The sequence below is a fragment of the Gossypium arboreum genome, chromosome 8 (assembly GCF_025698485.1).
Source record: "Gossypium arboreum isolate Shixiya-1 chromosome 8, ASM2569848v2, whole genome shotgun sequence".
Taxonomy (NCBI): Eukaryota; Viridiplantae; Streptophyta; class Magnoliopsida; order Malvales; family Malvaceae; genus Gossypium; species Gossypium arboreum.
In genome coordinates, this window is record NC_069077.1 from 60,826,931 (window position 1) to 60,848,578 (window position 21,648).

General features: G+C 35.4%; 1 non-coding gene across 1 annotated transcript; it reads left to right on the forward strand.

Moving 5' to 3' along the window:
• The first annotated feature begins 20,383 nt into the window (after positions 1–20,383).
• On the forward strand, positions 20,384–20,490 carry LOC128280236 (small nucleolar RNA R71). Its single transcript, XR_008270416.1, has one exon. It is a non-coding gene; the product is annotated as a small nucleolar RNA R71 (small nucleolar RNA).
• Positions 20,491–21,648: the final 1,158 nt, after the last annotated feature.

A 21,648-nucleotide genomic window follows, 5' to 3' on the forward strand; every position in this document is an offset into this window, starting at 1 on the left:
TCAACGATAGCCACGCCGATGACGGCTACTCCAAAAGGATGTTAAGTTCGAATGGACGGAGAAATGCCAAAAAGTTTCGATCAACTGAAAACTTATTTGATTGAAGCCTCAATTCTAGTGCAACCCGAGTCCCAAAAGAGTTTGACATCTATAGCGACGCCTCTCTACTTGGGTTAGGTTGCGTATTAATGCAAGAAGGTCGAGTTGTGGCCTGTCGTCGAGGCAATTAAAGCCATATGAGAAAAATTATCCGACTCATGATCTCGAATTGGCGCCATTGTATTCGCCGTAAAGATTTGGCGACATTACTTATTTGGTGAAAGGTGCCATGTATACTCGGATCACAAAAGTCTCAAATATTTGATGACCCAAAGAGACTTAAATCTGCGACAAAGACGTTGGCTCGAGTATGTTAAAGGATTATGAGTGATCATTGACTATCACCCGAAAAGCGAATGTGGTTGCAGATGCCTTGAGTCGTAAATCGTTATTCACTTCTGACGATGAATGTGCACTTGTGCATCGATCCGACGGTGTGTTAGTGGCTGAATTGAAAGCCAAACCATTATTGACACACCAAATTCGAGAAGCTCGAGAAAGTCGACGACGAGTTGGTTGCAAAGCGGGTTGCATGTGTTTGAACAAGGACTCGGAGTTTCAAATCGACGATGACGATTGTTTGAGGTTCAAAAGTCGTCTGTGTTTCCCAAAGAATTGAACTCATTTCGATAATTCAATGAAGCCCATTGTAGCCGAATGGCAATCCACAGGGAGTACGAAGATGTACAATGATTTGAAACGTCGGTTTTGGTGGCATGGTATGAAGCGAGACATCTCCGACTTTGTTTGAGATGTTTAATATGTCAACAAGTGAAAGTGGAACATCGGTGCCTTGAGGATTACTTGACCAATCACGATACCCGAGTGGAAATGGGATCGAGTCACAATGGACTTTGTATCCGACCGCCATTGTCGACAAGTAAGAAGGATGCGGTTTGGGTCGTGGTAGATCGATTGACTAAGTCGGCCCACTTTGTCCCGTCGTCACGGATTTTTCAATGGACAAATTAGCTGAATTGTACGTTTCTCAGATTGTGAGATTACACGGGGTGCCTATTTCCATCGTGTCGGATAGAGATCCGAGATTTACCTCGCGATTTTGGAAAAAGTTGCAAGAAGCTTTGGGTACCAAGTTGCATTTCATACCGCCTTTCACCCCAAACCGATGGTCAATCCGAGCGGATAATTCGGATACTTGAGGATATGTTAAGATGTTGCGTCCTCGAGTTTAGTGGTTCATGGGAATGGTATTTGCCGTTTATTGAATTCGCACAACAACAACTTTCAATCAAGTATTAAGATGGCACCTACGAGGCCTTATACGATCGTAAATGCCGTACACCATTGTTTTGGACCGAGCTCGGTGAAAGCAAGATTTTCGGTGGATTTGATTAGGGATGCTGAGCGAAAAGTGAAAGTAATCCGTGAAAGTCTGAAGATAGCCTCCGATCGTCGTAAGTCGTGCGCGGATCTAAAGCGTAAGGATATCGAGTATCGTGGGTGATAAAGTGTTTCTCAAGGTATCGCCTTGGAAAAAGATACTCGAGTTCTAGTAAGGGCAAGTTGAGCCCGAGGTTCATTGGGCCATATGAGATATCGAGCGAGTCGGTCCGATGGCATATCGTTTGATTTTGCCCCCGAACTCAAAAGGTTCACGATGTCTTCCACGTTTGATGCTTGACGCTATAGATCCGATCCATCGCACGTGATTAGTCCATCGAAATTGAAATTCAAGCTAATATGAGTTATGAGGAAGAACCGATTCGTATCCTATCACGAGAAGTGAAAGAGTTATAAACAAGCGGGTTCCGCTAGTGAAAGTGTTATGGCTCAAGCACGGGATAGAAGAAGCTACTTGAGAGACCGAGAACTCTATGAGAGAGCGATATCCGAACCTATTTACCGGTAAGATTTTCGGGGACGAAAATCTCTTAAGTGGGGGAGAGTTGTGACACTCCTAATGTGACCCTAGTTGGAGAGTGGTTTCGGGACCACGAAACCGAGTCACAAGAATAATTAAGTGTTATATTCCGTGCTTATTGTATGTGGAATTGGTATGCGTAAATATTTCGTGTCTCGATTTTTATTAATTAGGTGCAAATTTATAAGAGAGGACCCATGTGCTAGGACTTGAAAATGTGATAGGTGTATTTTTAAGTGGCCTAAAAAAAATGCATGAAGTGAAATAAATGGAGTTGCATGTCAATTATCCCATTCCCTAAGGTGGATGGCCGGCCATGACAAATTATGGGCAAGGGGAAACATGTTCCCAACATGTTTTACTAATGGATGATGTTAGAAATGATAAAATAAGAGTATGGAAAAAAAAAATTAGTGTTAGTAGGATGAGAAACAAAAAAAAAAAAAAAAAAAAGTGTTCATCCTTCTCCATAGGCTTGGCCGAATGTCCTAAAGAAAGAAAAGAATAATTTGTTCATCCTTTCTCATCTTCTTGGCCGAAAATACTAAGGGAAAAGAGGGAGGATTTTTGCTTCATGCTTGGGTTGGAAGAGATCTAGAAGGAGATTTGGCTAAGTTTGCATCAAGATTAAGGTATGTATGAGGTTGTGTTGGGAGTTTCATGCATGGTTTGGTTGCTAACTTGATGTGCATGTTAGCCATGGCTCAAATCCTTGTTATACCATGGAAATGGTATTTGGCCAAAGTTGTTATGGTGATAAAGCCATTGCATGCTAAGTGTGAAGCTTGATGATGATGCATGCAATGATGGATTGTCTACTCTTGAGTAAGATTTTGAGTTTTCTTTTTGTGTTTAACCATGATTGAAGTTGAAAGGAGCATGATTGTCATATTCGGCCATGATGCATTCATGAGCATGGTTCATACTTCTTGCATGTTAGTTAAAATTTGTATTTTTGGATGGCTATGGACACCTTGAAATTGACCATGCTCATATTGTATATATATGTTTGCACATGATGTTTTGGCTATGAAGTAAGTGATGAATATATTGGTTTAAAGAAGAAGATGTTGAAGAATGCTTGTGAAATTGCAAGCACAATTCGGCCTAGCACACATATAAGTGCTTGATGCTATATTATAAGTTTTGGGCCACAATGTGCAAAGCATTAACTAGTAAAATGCATGCTGTTTTGTGAGGTATTAAGTGCATAATTGGCCTCAACATGTACATGAATATTCGGCCTTGGGTAGCCTATTGAAGGCCTTAGCTTTTCCTTGATGCTCAAATAAATTGTATTGAATTGCTTGATGTAGTATAAAATGTGCATGACCATTGTGTATTCAAGCTAAAGAGTGGCCATATGACCATTTAAACTCTTTGTCATATTCGCCATAAGCAAGCACAATGAGGTTTTAATAAATTGAATTTGTTTGAATTAGCTCAAGAGCTAAGAGGGCCACAATTGGACAAGGGGAAGGAAAAAGTGATCGAATAGCCGAAAAAGCCGTTCGACAACATCCGAGGTAAGTCCTCAAGAAGTGACCTTACTTGAATTATGTGAGATGAAGTATGGATGTGTATGATTATTGATTTATGTGTGTATGAGAAATTGAATGATACCCTGGCTAAGTCCCAAGGCGAATATGCTTGTGAATATATGTGTGTTTGAGCCTTAGTAACGAAAATGAAATATGTATGTCCAATGATTATTGATGTATGTGTACATGAGAAATTGAATGATATCCGGGCTAAGCCCCGAAGACAATTATGCTGGAAATTATATCCGGGTTAAGACCAAAGGCAATTGTGCTAGTGGCTATATCCGGGCTAAGACCCGAAGGCATTTGTGCACGTGATTATATCCGGTTATATTCCGAAGAATCTTGGGCTGGAGGTGAGTGTTGGTTGCTGTAATGAATTCAATTAGTACACTCGAAAAGCCCAAAGGATAAGGTACGTTATATGTGCATTGGAAAGTCGACATGTTTGAGCAACATTCGCTCAATCGACTAATGAATTTCAGTTATTGAATTGATTGATACTTTGTGAAAGTATATAATGATGAAGTGTGAAGTAAGAATGTGTATTAATGAAATGATCCATTTGGCTATGTGAATGTATTGCTGTAATTAGAGTTGATTATATTCCTTGAGACTTACTAAGCATAAAATGCTTACTCCGTTGCTTTGGCTCTCGGTTTTCTAGATTTATTTCGATAGCAATCGGATTCGGGATCGTTGAAGTCGAAGTCATCCACACTATCAAGCCCCCATTTTGGTATAAATTCTTGGTTGAACTTGAAATGGCATGTATAGGACTACCCTTGTTGGTTAAATATGTTGTGATGTATATATGTACGGCCATGCGAAAATGGCTCGTAAAAGTGAAGTATCGACTTAGACTAATTGTGGTTTGTATGTATATATATTTGGTGTCATGATGTGGCTATGGCTTGGAAATGGGAATGTTGGTCATATGATCAGCCATTGGCATGGTTAAAATGATCATATATGAACCTATGTATGGCAAGACTAGTTGGTTCATGGAGACTACCAAATAGGTAAGACCTACCTTAAAAACAGATTCTGCCAGCTGCAGTGACGTGAATGTGAAAAATCACCAAAATTCGTAGGATTGGAATTAAATAGTGAATAAGCTATTTAAATAAACCTTGATGAGTCTATTTTCATATGGAAGAAACGAAATGGTCATAGGAGTTACATGTTAAGAGATATTAAAGCTATTGTGAGACAGGGCCAGAACGGTTTCTGGGTTCCCTGTTGCAACTTTAAAAATTTACTATAAATTATCCAAAAAGAATTAGGAGACATACCTTATATGTACAGATTCCATTTTGAGTCTAGTTTCATTAGAAACAAACGGAACCAGCATTAAAGCCTTGTACAGAGAGATATTCAAGTTATACCGCGCGAAGGTCAGAGCAGTCGATCCCTGTAACATGGGTGACTTTAACTAATAAACTGTACCAATTGGCCCGACCAAAATTCTAGAAATAAATTCATGGATGGATATATGAGTCTAAATTCAGGAAAATTTACGAAACCAGTTTCGAGTTTTGAAACTCGAGATATGATTTTTAAGGCGACAGTGACGCAGTTTTTCCAGCCTGACTGGAAATGTCAAATGGATGGGCAAAACAAGTGAACTTGGCTTGTTAACCCCTCGTGTCCGACACCGGCGATGGTCTCGGGTTCGGGGTGTTACAACTTTATGATATGTGTTTCCTGATCTGGTCAATTAAGTTGGCTTATAATGATTCATTTGTATAGAGCCATGAGATATGGCTTATATTTGATCATTGGGTTGTAAACCTAATTGATTTTTCTTAACTGTTCTAATGTCTTGATGATGTGCATCTTGTGATGGCTTGATATTGATGGATGTATGTGTAATATCCTGATTTTGGGCCTAGTCGGAATAGTGGTTTCGTGACCAAAAAATCCGAGATAGAAATAATTATTTTATGATTATTTTAAGGTATATGATATGATTGCATGATTGTATGAAAATTTCGTGAAGAAATTTTATGCATAAAGTGCTTAAATTGAAATTAGGGACTAAATCGAATAATTTGCAAAACTTGCATTCTAGAAGTTTCTAGTATGAAATTGTTTTGAAATATTAATTAGGAGGTCTTAAATAGCAATTTTACCAATTTCTAAGTCTATGGACAAAAATTGGACATGGATGGAATTTTGGAAAGTTTAGTAGTAAGGGCATTTTGGTCATTTAGGGGTAAAATGAATTAAAATACAAAATTAAAGCCAATTTTGCTCATCTTCAACCCCATGGCCGAATATAGCAAGGAGAAACCATGGCTAGGGTTTTCAAGCTTCCAAGCTCGATTGTAAGTCCGTTCTAGCCTCGTTTTTAATGATTTTTACGTTTTTGGAGTCCCTTAGCTCGATTTAGCTTATGCTAGCAATAATTTAACCTAGGGTTTATATTTGGAAAAATACCCATAGGTGAAATTTGTGTACTTTGGTGTTTTATGATAGAATATGAGGTTTTAAATTATGTTAGACAACTTGTGCTACTCGGTTTTAAGTGAAAACGAGCAAAAAGGCTTAATCGGTAAAAATACCTAATAGTCATAAGTACATGTTAGAGTGAGAATTTGATGTTGCCATAGAAGGGAAAAATGATCAGCATGTCATAAAACATAAGAAAATAGGCTGAAGTTTAATTTACGAGCCTTGGGGAAAAAGTGTAAATATGCAAAAGTTTAGGGGCAAAATTGTAATTTTTCCAAAATATGATTTTGGGTCAATTTGAATAATGTGAGTCCTAATTAGACTATATTTTAAATGATAGAGCAAGGAAAACTAAAATTAGGGCTAAAATGGGGAAAATACCAAGTTGTGGACGAAATGGTAAAAGTAGCCATTTTCGCATACGAGGTAAGTTCATGTGTAAATGTAGTAACATAATTGTCATTTTAAGCCATTTAATGTTGTTTATATGATATGATGCTGATTATTATCATGAAATATTATGCTTTGTGGTTATTGTTGAATAATATGTAATTATGTGAATTACTTGATGAGAATGAACTATCACCGAAGTATCAATTTCGATATTTCGTGGAAGATGGCAAAGATGTGTGATCGAGGAAAATGCCCGTTTGAACCTTAGGAATAGATTAGGATACAAGTGACATGTTACTAGGATGTTTGGGCATCCGAACTCGTTGAGTTGAGTCCGAGTTCACTTATGGATGCAAATGTCCGAACTCGTTGAGTTGAGTCCGAGTTCGTGAGATGTAACTAGGCATCCGAACTCGTTGAGTTGAGTCCGAGTTCACTCATGGATCTGAACGCCCGAGCTCGTTGAGTTGAGTCCGAGTTAAACTTATGGGCGGGTTACATAGTAGCTTGGCTACATATGTGGCACTTATGTGCAAACTTTCCATGTATCCGAATTATATTCGATGTGTTCAACGGGTAAGTTCTACTCAAATGGAGGAATACTCAAGATGAAAGGGACGTATTGGTAAGTGTTGTGAAATGAATACTTTGAACAGGTATGGACTTAACCCTCGGGTTGAAAACTTGATATAACAACAATATGGTAAGATGATAAATGAAAATGTGATATGAATGTCTTGGTGATGATTATGCAAATGATGTTTTATGTTTGCTTATATGGTTATGTTACTTGCTATTTGCATGTGAACTTACTAAGCATTTATGCTTACTCCTCCTTTTCATTCCTTGTAGTGTTGACAAGCCAGCTCGAAATCGGGAGCGGTCGGAGGCATGCTCACACTATATCCAGTATACCATCTTGGCATAATGGCTTGCATATTTTGAGTATGGCATGTATAGCATTATAATCATTTTGTATATATGGTCTTATGATATTGTTATTGAGTGGTATGGAAATGCTTGGTAATGATTAGCCATTGGAATGGCTAATCATGATCATATTTGGTGTTATGTATGCTAAATTACTAGCTAATCCATGGAAAACATGAAATAGGTAAAATTTACCATAAAATAGATTCAGACAGCAGCAGTGACGTGAGTTTGAAAAAAATCACTAAAAATAGTAAAAATGGAATTAAATAATGAAGAAGTTATGGAATCGAAGCTTGATGAGTATATTTTCATATGGAAGCAGCGAAATAGGTATATGAGCTATATTTTATGAGATGTTTAAATTTTTGTGAAACAGGGCCAGAGCGATTTCTGGATCCCCTGTTCTGACTTTGGAAATTCACCATAAATTTTACAAAGATAATTAGAAGTCATACTTTAAATGTACAGATTCCTTATTGAGTCTAGTTTTATTAGAGACAAACGGCATAGTCATTGAAGCTCTGTACAGGGAGATATCTGATTCGTAATACACAGAGGTCAGAGTAGTCGAACCCTGAAATAGGGGAGACTTTAACTAATAAACTGTACTAATTGGCCCAACCAAAAATTCTAGAAAAAAATTAGTAGATAGATATATGAGTCTATTTTCAGGAAAAATTTACGGAATTGGATTTTGAGTTTTGAAACTCGAGATATGATTTTTAAAACGACTATGATGCAGTTAGCCAGCTTGTCTGGAAATTTTAAAATGAATTGTATGAGCTGTTTAATTAATGAATTAAGTCCGTTAACACCTCGTGTTCGACTCAAACAACGGTCTCGGTGCACGGGTGTTACATTTAGTGGTATCGAGCAGGTTTAGTCGGTTCTCGGACTAACCTAGCATGTGTAAAAGTTTAGCTATACATGCCAGCGATCGTGATAGTGTGATGTCTTCCGACGCGTATGAGTACCGTCTTATTTAGACAGGTACTCTCCAACCGAGCTCATGCCACCATGTTCAATGTTATGTGAAGGTATTTGAGTAAAATTATGATTATGATAAGTCTCGGTTCAGAAAAGTATGAATAAAAGTTTATGATACATATGTGATAAATATCCATATTTGCTTCATGCTCATATGATGTAGTGTATATGGCTTACTTGATAAGATGAACCGAATAAATAGAAAGTATTAGAGGTATGAATAAAAGTCATAATATTATGATACGAATGAAAATGTCCTTGTCTTGATTTGGACGTCGAATGTTGATGAATGCTAATGATATATAATTTTTATGAGATAAAGGATTATAATGAAATGAACTTATCTATGTTAAATTGTTGGACTGAATTATATGATTGTAATGATATGTACATGATGATGCACGAAATGAAAGTTGTGATTGTGATGCAAATATCTATGTTTGTTTGGCCTTATATGATGTCATGAGCATGAATTAAATTAATTAAATGAATGGATAAGTAAAGCTATCTAGAAAACATAGAATGTATGCATAAGTATATTGTCTAAATGGGATAATAGGAAAATTGGTGTAAGCCAACATGAATGAATGACATGATTTTGATGATGTTACTATGATGATGGAAGTTGTGTCATATGTGTATGTATAAGAAAGTCGAGTCAGAGGTCCTACAACCCCTCCCCCTTATCGAAGTGGTACTTATAATGGAATTTCATGAGATTTGTATTAAATAAGTTTCCGGTTGAGAACCCAAAGAGTTCAGTGGTAGAATAATTGTGACAACCCGAATTAGGGCCTAATCGGAATAGTGGTTTCGTGACCACAAATCCGAGATAGAAATAATTGTTTTATAATTATTTTGGGGTTTATGATATGATTGCATGATTGTGTGAAAATTTCGTGATGAAATTCTATGCCTAAAGTGCTTAAATTGAAAGTAGGGACTAAATCGAATAAGTTGCAAAATTTGCATCCCGAAGTTTTAGTATGAAATTGTTTTGGAATATTAATTAGGAGGTCTTAAATAGCAATTTGACCAATTTTAAGTTCATGGACAAAATTAGGACATGGAAGGAATTTTTGAAAGTTTAGTAAGGAGGGCATTTTGGTCATTTGGATATTAAATGAAATAAAATGGGAAAAATAACACAAAATTGGTCATCATCCTCCTTAGTTGCTGCCGAATTCTCCCTCTCTCCATAGCTAGGGTTTCTTCAACTTTCAAGCTCCATAGTAAGTGATTCCAAGCCCGTTTTAATGTTCTTTACGTTTTTGGAATCCGGAAGCTCGATTAAGCTTATGCTAGTAATAATTTAACCTAGGGTTCACATTTGGAAAAATACCCATAGGTGAAATTTGTGTATTTTGATGTTTTATGATAGAATATAGGGTTTTAAATTATGTTAAATAACTTGTGTTACTCGGTTTTAAGTGAAAAGCAGTAAAAGCAGCATAATCGATAAAAATACCTATTGTTCATAACTATATGATAGAGTGAGAATTTGATGTTGTTGTAGAAGAGAAAATGTTCAGCATATCATAAAATATAAGAATAAGGGCTGAAATTAAATTCCGAGCCTAGGGGCAAAATTGTAATTTTGAAAAGTTAGGGGCAAAATGTAATTTTTCCATGATGTGATTTTTGGATTGAAATAAATAGTATGAGTATTAAATGAGCTAAATGTGTTATTATAGATCAAGAAAGACGCGAATTGATCTCGAGCAGGGAAGGAAAAAGTTTTGGACTAAATTGCAAAATTTCCACATTTTGCACCAAGGTAAGTTTGTATGTAAATATTACAATAATTTCATGTACATTCTTATATTTCAGCCTATTATATAAATATACTAGCTGATGTTAAAATATAAATCGACTATTGGAAGAATGGAAATAAATATAGAGAGAGATCCGGTTGAACATTCTGAGAGATCGAATGAAATAGAGGGCGTAGCTAGGTCACATGTATGATCTTGAGTGCACATCATATGTACAAGAAAGCTACGAGACACCCTGTAGTAGCTAGGTCACATGTGTGATACGAGATGTATCCCATGTATTCAAGAGAGCTACGTGAAAGATAAATGTAGCTAGGTCGCATGCGTGATTCCAAGTGAAGGACACCATGTAGACAAGAGAGCTATAGACAAGAGAGCTACGTGAAAGATAAATGTAGCTAGGTCGCATGCGTGATTCCAAGTGAAGGACACCATGTAGACAAGAGAGCTACGAGACAAATCGGTTGGGTCGCATGAGTGGTACTAAGTGTTCACCATGTGTACAAGAGAGCCGAACTAAGCGAAGTATGATGGTGGAGCTGTGTCTTTGAAACCATTAAATATCGAGGATTGATCCGAATTGTTCAACAGGATGGTTTTGTGGTGATATTGTGGTTTGGACCTACACTTATGGTGAATGAAATGTGGTGAAAATGATTTGTGGTATATACATATATAAGATAAAATGAGGTTAGCATAAAGAATGTGTGAAAGAGTGAAATTAGCATTAAAACTGTTTTTAGATGGTAGCAGTGACGTGATTTTGAAAAATCACCAAAAATTGGAGGAATATAATTAGAGGTTGAATGAGATGTGAAATTAAAGTTTAATGAGTCTACTTTCATATAAAAGAAACAGAGCAAGCAAAGGAATTCTATATTTTGAGATATTTACAATTGTATGTGACTTGCTCAGGATGAATACGTGATCCCCTGTTCCAACTTTGAAAATCATTAAAAATTGTACAAGGAAAATTAAGAAATATAGTTTACATGCCTAAATTCCTTATTGAGACTAGTTTTAAATGAAACAGACCTCAGGGTTGTTTGAATTGTGTACTGAGAGATATTCAATTCGTAGTGAACAGAGGTCAGATCAGTCGAGCTGTGTAACAGGGAAACTTTAACTAATAAACTGTACTAATCGGCTGAACCAAAAATTATAGAAAAAATTTAGCAAAAAGTTTTATGAGTCTAGATTCAGGGAAATTTTACGGATTTGAATTTTGAGTTTCAGTAACCGAGTTATGATTTATTTAGTGAATATGATGCAGTAGAGACAGCTAAATCAAAGTGGAATGAATAGTGAAGTTAAAGTAGATAAACTTGAATTGTTGTGTAAACATGTTAGATTCTTTAATTAGTATTTACATACTTACTTACTAAGCTATAAGCTTACTTTGTTTCTCTCTTTTGTCTTATAGTGTTCTTGACTTGCTCGGGAGTTAAGGATCGTGAAGATCTATCCGCACTATCATACTTTAGGGTATTTGAACTAAACGTTTTGAATTATGGCATGTATAGTAGGCTTAATTATTTTGTTACGTGTCATATTTGTCTAGGTTGAAATATTAGTTACAGATTTCGACTAGATACTTTGTACAAGCCATTAAAGTGGGCTAATATTGTTCAAGACATATGTTATACGATGCACTATCAAATTGGATGACATATTTACATCTCGATTATGTTTAATGGTATGTGTTATGTTCTGGTAATACCTTATATCCTGTTCCGGTGACGGTAACGGGTAAGGGGTGTTACAATAATTATATTGAAAATGAGCTAATAAGTAAAGTCAGAGCCAGTAAAGTATCGGATTGATATAAAGACTATTGGAATTATGCACTGTCCCAGTTAGAGAAGGAATTCTCTTTGGTAAATCGAATTACTCAGGTGCAAGGTCGAGAAAAGTGTAAATCGAAATTTATTCAGAACTGACATTCTTTAGTGAATGGTCTAATATGAAATTTGTGACGGCAGAACTAGTTGGGGAAATGATATTTGAAATGTGAATTATTTGAGTGTGACAGTTATGACCGGACAGGTTTAGCAGTCTCTTTTGAGATGTTCTATGTGTTCACCCGTTCTCGAAATATTTCTATGGCTATTGATCTTCGAAGAAATTCTTGTTATATGGGAATGTCTTCTAATTCGGTGTTGGATGAAAGCATTGGTAGTCTGATTGGTTTATAATTTATATTGCTCTATTTCATCGGGTATTCTATTTCATTTAAATCGATAAGAATTGATGAGAGAATACATATGATATTATGATTCTGTTTCTTCTACTTGATGCTTCATCGATATATATGTATGGGAAGATATATTGTTCTTGTTATATTTGATTTCATGGGATTAAATGATGTTTTCTTCGGACTTTCTTTCTTTGAAGAATTATCGGGGTATTCTGTATTTTCTCTATGAGTTTGGTTTTCGATTCTCCGGCATAGTATCGTATCTTGAGTTTCTTTATCCTGGATCTCTTTATTCTGGATTTCTTTATTCGGTTTTCTTGTTATCTTTGTTCCATAATTTGTCAATTATGACTCATGTTCGAAGTACGTTCTTCAGCTCGTGATAATCATGTAATATCCTGATTTTGGGCCTAGTCGGAATAGTGGTTTCGTGACCACAAAATCCGAGATATAAATAATTATTTTATGATTATTTTAAGGTCTATGATATGATTGCATGATTGTGTGAAAATTTCGTGAAGAAATTTTATGCATAAAGTGCTTAATTTGAAATTTGGGACTAAATTGAATAAATTGCAAAACTTGTGTTCTAGAAGTATTTTGCATAAAATTGAATTAGATTATTAATTAGAGGTCCTTAAATAGTAATTTTACCAATTTCTAAGTCTATGGACAAAAATTGGACATGGATGGAATTTTGGAAAGTTTAGTAGTAAGGGCATTTTGGTCATTTAGGGTAAAATGAATTAAAATACAAAATTAAAAGCCAATTTTGCTCATCTTCAACCCCATGGCAGAATATAGCAAGGAGAAACCATGGCTAGGGTTTTCAAGCTTCCAAGCTCGATTGTAAGTTCGTTCTAGCCTCGTTTTAATGATTTTTACGTTTTGGAGTCCCTAGCTCGATTTAGCTTATGCTAGCAATAATTTAACCTAGGGTTTATATTTGGAAAAATACCCATAGGTGAAATTTGTGTATTTTAGTGTTTTATGATAGAATATGAGGTTTTAAATTATGTTAGACAACTTGTGCTACTCGGTTTTAAGTGAAAACGAGCAAAAGGGCTTAATCGGTAAAAATACCTAATAGTCATAAGTACATGTTAGAGTGAGAATTTGATGTTGCCATAGAAGGAAAAATGATCAGCATGTCATAAAACATAAGAAAATAGGCTGAATTTTAATTTACTGAGCTTTGAGGCAAAAGTGTAAATATGCAAAAGTTTAGGGGCAAAATTGTAATTTTTCCAAAATATGATTTTGGGTCAATTTGAATAATGTGAGTCCTAATTAGACTATATTTTAAATGATAGATCAAGGAAAACTGAAATTCGGGCTAAAATGGGGAAAATACCAAGTTGTGGACGAAATGGTAAAAATAGCCATTTTCGCATACGAGGTAAGTTCATATGTAAATGTTGGTAACATAGTTATTATTTTAAATGTTTTAATGTTTTTTAAATGATATGATAATTATTATGAAATATTATACTTGTGATAATTGTTTGATAATATGTCAAATTATGTGATATACTTGGAAAATATGAAATACTACCGAGTATCGGTATCGGCATTCCGTAGAAGATGGTTGAGACACATGATTGGGAAAAAGGTCCTGTTGAACCTTAGGAATGGATTAGGATACAAGTGACATGTCACTGGGATATTTGGGCATTCGAACTCGTTGAGTTGAGTCCAAGTTCACTTATGGATGCGAGCGTCTGAACTCGTTGAGTTGAGTCCGAGTTCGTGAGAAGTAACTAGGCATCCGAACTCGTTGAGTTGAGTCCGAGTTCACTTATGGATCTGAACGCTTGAGCTCGTTGAGTTGAATCCGAGTTCACTTATGGGCGGGTTACATGTTAGCTTGGCTACATATGTGGCACTTATGTGCAAACTTTCCATGTATCCGAATTATATTCCGATGTGTTCAACGGGTAAAGTTCTACTCAAATGGAGGAATACTCAAGATGAAAGGGACGTATTGGTAAGTGTTGTGAAATGGATAATTTGAACAGGTATGTACTTAACCCTCGGGTTGAAAACTCGATATAACAACAATATGGTAAGATGATAAATGAAAAGGTGATATGAATGTCTTGGTGATGATTATGCAAATGATGTTTTATGTTTGCTTATATGGTTATGTTACTTGCTATTTGCATGTGAGCTTACTAAGCATTTATGCTTACTCCTCCTTTTCATTCCTTGTAGTGTTGACAAGCCAGCTCGAAAATCGGAAGCGGTCGGAGGCACGCTCACACTATCCGTATACCATCTTGACATAATGGCTTGTATATTTTGAGTATGGCATGTATAGCATTATAATCATTTTGTATATATGGTCTTATGATATGGTTATTGAGTGGTATGGAGATAGAAATGCTTGGTAATGATTAGCCATTGGAATGGCTAATCATGATCATATTTGGTATTATGTATGTCAAATTGCTAGCTAATCCATGGAAACCATGAAATAGGTAAAATTTACCATAAAATAGATTCAGACAGCAGAAGTGACGTGAGTTTGAAAAATCACTAAAAATAGTAGAAATGGAATTAAATAATGAATAAGTTATGGAATCGAAGCTTGATGAGTCTATTTTCATATGGAATAAGCAAAACAGGTATATGAGCTATATTTTATGAGAAGTTTAAATTTTTGTGAAATATGGCCAGAGCAATTTCTGGATCCCCTGTTCTGACTTTGGAAATTCACCATAAATTTTACAAAGATAATTAGAAGTCATGCTTTATATGTACAGATTCCTTATTCAGTCTAGTTTTATTAGAGCTAAACGGAATAGTCATTGAAGCTCTGTACAGGGAGATATCTGATTCGTAATACACTGAGGTCAGAGTAGTTGAACCCTGAAACAGGGGAGACTTTAACTAATAAAATGTACTAATTGGCCCAACCAAAAATTCTAGAAAAAAATTAGTAGATATATATATGAGTCTAGTTTCAGGAAAAATTTACGGAATTGGATTTCGAGTTTTGTAACTCGAGATATGATTTTTAAAGCGACTGTGATGCAGTTAGCCAGCTTGTCTGGAAATTTTAAAATGAATTGTATGAGCTGTTTAATTAATGAATTAAGTCCGTTAACACCTCGTGTTCGAATCCGGAAACGGTCTCGGGTACGGGGTGTTACAAATCATGTCAAATATGACTATACTTCTAATTTGATCTTGGTAATGTGGTGATTTTAGTATTGGGGTTTTTTCTAATTTCTATGTAAGGATTTGACATCAGTAAAGGCATAACTGATAAAAGCGCAAGTTTCAGTCGGTATGGTGAATTATCTATTTGAAAGATTTCATGTGACAATTATTTCAGGATTATTTTTACCAAGTCTGATAATAGAATTTCATTTTGTACGGATAAAAGAGTAAATAGTCTAAACGAGAAGTGTATATTTATTAGAAAGAGTTGGATATTAGTTAAAATCACTACGAATGATAAGGTTTTCATCTTGTGAAAGCTGAAAAGTTTATTACATGTTGACAAAGTTTGGATAGATGAGAATATTGGTAATCGAAGCATCTGAACTAGACTAGTCTACATTGAGTAAAGACTTCTTGACTTTCAGTAATGTACTGTTGTATGAATTGTGATGTGTTTCAAGACAGTGAGGTAATGTGATAGTTTAGAGCATTCGATGTTACATAAAATCGGAGTTGGTAAAGGGGTTAAAGCCGAGCAATGGGATCTATCAAAATTATCCTTGTCAATGTTGATATTGGGATGGAAATGAGAAGGATTATTCTTGAGGCCATATCAGAATTATTTCTATGGCGGAAAGAGGAAAATGTGATGTATCCTATTGTTAAATGTTTGGCAAGATCTATAAATCATATATGTATTGAATGAATTCCTACTCATCAGATTCATGGAATTTCAGGTCCCTTTGATTGTTGGATTTCTTGAAATTTCGGTCTCCATTAATCAAGTTAAGATCCGGGTTTTATGTCATGATATCATGGGAAACTGAGAAGGGTTGAAAATTTAAGAACAGTTGAGAGTTGAAACTATAAGCTTTCAGATCATATGAGATATTAAAGAGATGTATTGGAGGTACAGTCTAAGTGAAAGTTCTTCGGCACCGAATATGAGATTAAAAGTGAAGACCACTTTTCTAGTAAGATTTTTGGGGACGAAAATCCCTAAAGGGGGGGGAGAGTTGTAATATCCTGATTTTGGGCCTAGTCAGAATAGTGGTTTCGTGACCAAAAAATCCGAGATAGAAATAATTATTTTATGATTATTTTAAGGTATATGATATGATTGCATGATTGTATGAAAATTTCGTGAAGAAATTTTATGCATAAAGTGCTTAAATTGAAATTAGGGACTAAATCGAATAATTTGCAAAACTTGCATTCTAGAAGTTTCTAGTATGAAATTGTTTTGAAATATTAATTAGGAGGTCTTAAATAGAAATTTTACCAATTTCTAAGTCTATGGACAAAAATTGGACATGGATGGAATTTTGGAAAGTTTAGTAGTAAGGGCATTTTGGTCATTTAGGGGTAAAATGAATTAAAATACAAAATTAAAAGCCAATTTTGCTCATCTTCAACCCCATGGCGAATATAGCAAGGAGAAACCATGGCTAGGGTTTTAAAGCTTCCAAGCTCGATTGTAAGTCCGTTCTAGCCTCATTTTTAATGATTTTTATGTTTTGGAGTCCCTAGCTCGATTTAGCTTATGCTAACAATAATTTAACCTAGGGTTTATATTTGGAAAAATACCCATAGGTGAAATTTGTGTATTTTGGTGTTTTATGATATAATATGAGGTTTTAAATTATGTTAGACAACTTGTGCTACTCGGTTTTAAGTGAAAACGAGCAAAAAGGCTTAATTGGTAAAAATACCTAATAGTCATAAGTACATGTTAGAGTGAGAATTTGATGTTGCCATAGAAGGGAAAAATGATCAGCATGTCATAAAACATAAGAAAATAGGCTGAAGTTTAATTTACTGAGCCTTGGGGAAAAAGTGTAAATATGCAAAAGTTTAGGGCAAAATTGTAATTTTTCCAAAATATGATTTTGGGTCAATTTGAATAATGTGAGTCCTAATTAGACTATATTTTAAATGATAGAGCAAGGAAAACTAAAATTCGGGCTAAAATGGGGAAAATACCAAGTTGTGGACGAAATGGTAAAAGTAGCCATTTTCGCATACGAGGTAAGTTCATGTGTAAATGTAGTAACATAATTGTCATTTTAAGAAATTTAATGTTGTTTATATGATATGATGCTGATTATTATCATGAAATATTATGCTTTGTGGTTATTGTTGAATAATATGTAATTATGTGAATTACTTGATGAGTATGAACTATCACCGAAGTATCAATTTCGATATTTCGTGGAAGATGGCAAAGATGTGTGATCGAGGAAAATGCCCGTTTGAACCTTAGGAATAGATTAGGATACAAGTGACATGTTACTAGGATGTTTGGGCATCCGAACTCGTTGAGTTGAGTCCGAGTTCACTTATGGATGCAAATGTCCGAACTCGTTGAGTTGAGTCCGAGTTCGTGAGATGTAACTAGGCATCCGAACTCGTTGAGTTGAGTCCGAGTTCACTCATGGATCTGAACGCCCGAGCTCGTTGAGTTGAGTCCGAGTTCGCTTATGGGCGGTTACATAGTAGCTTGGCTACATATGTGGCACTTATGTGCAAACTTTCCATGTATCCGAATTATATTCCGATGTGTTCAACGGGTAAAGTTCTACTCAAATGGAGGAATACTCAAGATGAAAGGGACGTATTGGTAAGTGTTGTGAAATGAATACTTTGAACAGGTATGCACTTAACCCTCGGGTTGAAAACTTGATATAACAACAATATGGTAAGATGATAAATGAAAATGTGATATGAATGTCTTGGTGATGATTATGCAAATGATGTTTTATGTTTGCTTATATGGTTATGTTACTTGCTATTTGCATGTGAACTTACTAAGCATTTATGCTTACTCCCTCCTTTTCATTCCTTGTAGTGTTGACAAGCCACCTCGAAAATCGGGAACGGTCGGAGGCATGCTCACACTATATCCGTTTACCATCTTGGCATAATGGCTTGCATATTTTGAGTATGGCATGTATAGCATTATAATCATTTTGTATATATGGTCTTATGATATTGTTATTGAGTGGTATGGAAATGCTTGGTAATGATTAGCCATTGGAATGGCTAATCATGATTATATTTGGTGTTATGTATGCTAAATTACTAGCTAATCCATGGAAAACATGAAATAGGTAAAATTTACCATAAAATAGATTCAGACAGCAGCAGTGACGTGAGTTTGAAAAAAATCACTAAAAATAGTAGAAATGGAATTAAATAATGAAGAAGTTGTGGAATCGAAGCTTGATGAGTATATTTTCATATGGAAGAAGCGAAACAGGTATATGAGCTATATTTTATGAGATGTTTAAATTTTTGTGAAACAGGGCCAGAGCGATTTCTGGATCCCCTGTTCTGACTTTGGAAATTCACCATAAATTTTACAAAGATAATTAGAAGTCATGCTTTATATGTACAGATTCCTTATTCAGTCTAGTTTTATTAGAGACAAACGGCATAGTCATTGAAGCTCTGTACAGGGAGATATCTGATTCGTAATACACACAGGTCAGAGTAGTTGAACCCTGAAACAGGGGAGACTTTAACTAATAAACTGTACTAATTGGCCCAACCAAAAATTCTAGAAAAAAATTAGTAGATAGATATATGAGTCTAGTTTCAGGAAAAATTTACAGAATTGGATTTCGAGTTTTGGAAATCGAGATATGATTTTTAAAGCGACTGTGATGCAGTTAGCCAGCTTGTCTGGAAATTTTAAAATGAATTGTATGAGCTGTTTAATTAATGAATTAAGTCCGTTAACACCTCGTGTTCGACTCCGGAAACGGTCTCGGGTACGGGGTGTTACAGTATGATATTTTATGTATGTTTGATGGATGAACTTTGATCAATAGATGTGACCATATTCTTAGTATAAAAGTATAAATTTAGAGTAAATTCATGATGTTGATGAAGAATGAAATTGGTGTGGAATGCCTTAAAGAAACATGCTAATGTGAGTGTGTGATTTGTAACATTAAGGATATGAATTAGACATGACTATGAGAGCTAGATGATTAAGTCGAGAAATTCAAGTATGATGACATGCAAATGCTATGTTTATGGCCTAATTGAAGAAGTTTAATCATTAAATGGATGCCATGTTATATGTCCTTGATGTTGTATAAATGTGTGAGGTTTTATGGTTGACCAAGGCTTGGAAAATGGCCTAAGTGTTGGCCATACAGGCAGAGACACGATCGTGTGTCTTAGCCGTGTTGGGGATACGGCCTTAGCACACGGGCGTGTGTCTTGGCCGTGTGACTCTATTTCATTGCAGACATCATAAATAGAGAGTTACACGGGCTGAGGACACGGGCGTGTCCCAAGCCACACGGGCATGTATGACCACACAGTCTAATCCACACGGGCGTGTGACTCTCTAAACATGGAAAATTTCTCTCTAAGTGTTGTAAAATTTTTAGAAGTTCTCAGTTTAGTCCCGAACTACCCTCAATGTATGTTTGGGTCTCGTAGACTCGTATAAGGGATGATATGCATATTTTTAATGTTTTTGAATTGTTTAAAATTTTATGGTCCAGTTTTACATGTATGTGTATGTTTAAGTCCAGTAATGTCTCGTATCCTATCCCGGCGTCGGACACGAGTAAGGGGTGTTACACTAGGACAGAAGGGTAAACATTTTGGATTGTTCATTCCACCTCCATTTGTATCGCATTGCATCATCGAATGTACCTGCATAGAAAGATATAAACTATCAAATTTCTTATAAAGCAAATCTACCTAGTTTGATAACATAGTGACTGCATCTAAGTTAAAAACACCAGCTGCTTTCATTGGTTTTTTCCTCATAACTTGCCACTAATAATTATTCAGTGTCATCTCCTTAATAAATTCATAAGCCAATTTGAGTGTTTTATTGTTAAGTGTTCCACCGGTTGTTGCGTTGATTAACTGCCTAGTTAAGGGATTCAAACCGTTGTAGAAGGTCTAAACCTGTAACCATAAGGGTAACCCATGACAAAGGAACTTTTTCAATAAATCCTTGTATCTCTCTCATGCATCATATAAGGTTTCTAAATCGATCTGGGTAAAGGAAGAGATATCCCTCCTCAACTTCGTTGTTTTTGCCATAGGAAGCACTTTAGAAGGAACTTCTCGGTCATTTGAGCCCATGTAGAGATGGAACCTCGTGGTAAAGAGTCCAACCACTTTTTAGCTTTGTTCCTTAACGAGAAAGGAAATGACCGTAAGGAAATAACCGTAAGCGAATGGTGTTGTCAGTGGCGCCATTAATCTTGAAAGTATTACAGATTTCTAGTAAATTGGCCAAATGAGTATTTGGATCTTCATCTTACAAACCGTCAAATTAAAAAAACTATTGTACCATCTATAGTGTTCGGATTCAGTTCAAAATTATTTGCAGCAATGGTGGGTCACACAATACTCCATTCAGCCCCAATCAAAGTGGGCTTGGCATAATCATACATAGTACGAGAAACAGAAGCTGTAGTAGGAGGTAACTGAATATTTAGATTTTCGTCCATCTCCTCAGTAATAATAATGTGCTATTGTTCGTCTACTAAATTTTGTCGACTCTGTCTTGCTTTTCTATGTTTTCTGCGAGTTGTACTTTCAATTTCACTGTTAAATAACAATGGTCCCGCTAGGCTTCTTCTAGTCATAAACTAAAGGAACCTACCAGAAGCAAAGAAAAGAAAAATTAGTATGAAAAAATTAAACTAAAAACAAAAATATAAAAAATAAAATAAAAATGGCTAAATTAATACAAATAAAATGTTCCTAATATTTTAGTCCCCGGCAACAGTACCAAAAACTTGATGGATGTTTTCTATACTAACTAAAATTTATGACAAAGGCAAGCGCACCTATTGAATAATAGTATAGCTACGGTGAGTAGAGATATCGTATCCACAAGGACTAAAAGTATTAGTAATTACCATTTTTTATTATTTAGCCGACAAATTGGTGTGATATGTTTCAAAACTAAAAATTGCTAAACTAATTTAGCTAAGAACGCAACAGAGAACGAATCAGGAAAATAATCGAAAGATAACCAATGAGAGACAATACCTAGGAAAGAATCCACCTAGACTCCTTCTATAATTTTTAATCTGATTTAAACAATTTACTCACTTGATGTCTTGATCTGCAAAAATCTCTAAATTATGCTAATATTTCTTTCGAGAGTAAGAACAACTGACTCTAGGTGAATTAATTGAAATATCTTTCTAATTAAAACCCCTATTGTCGCAT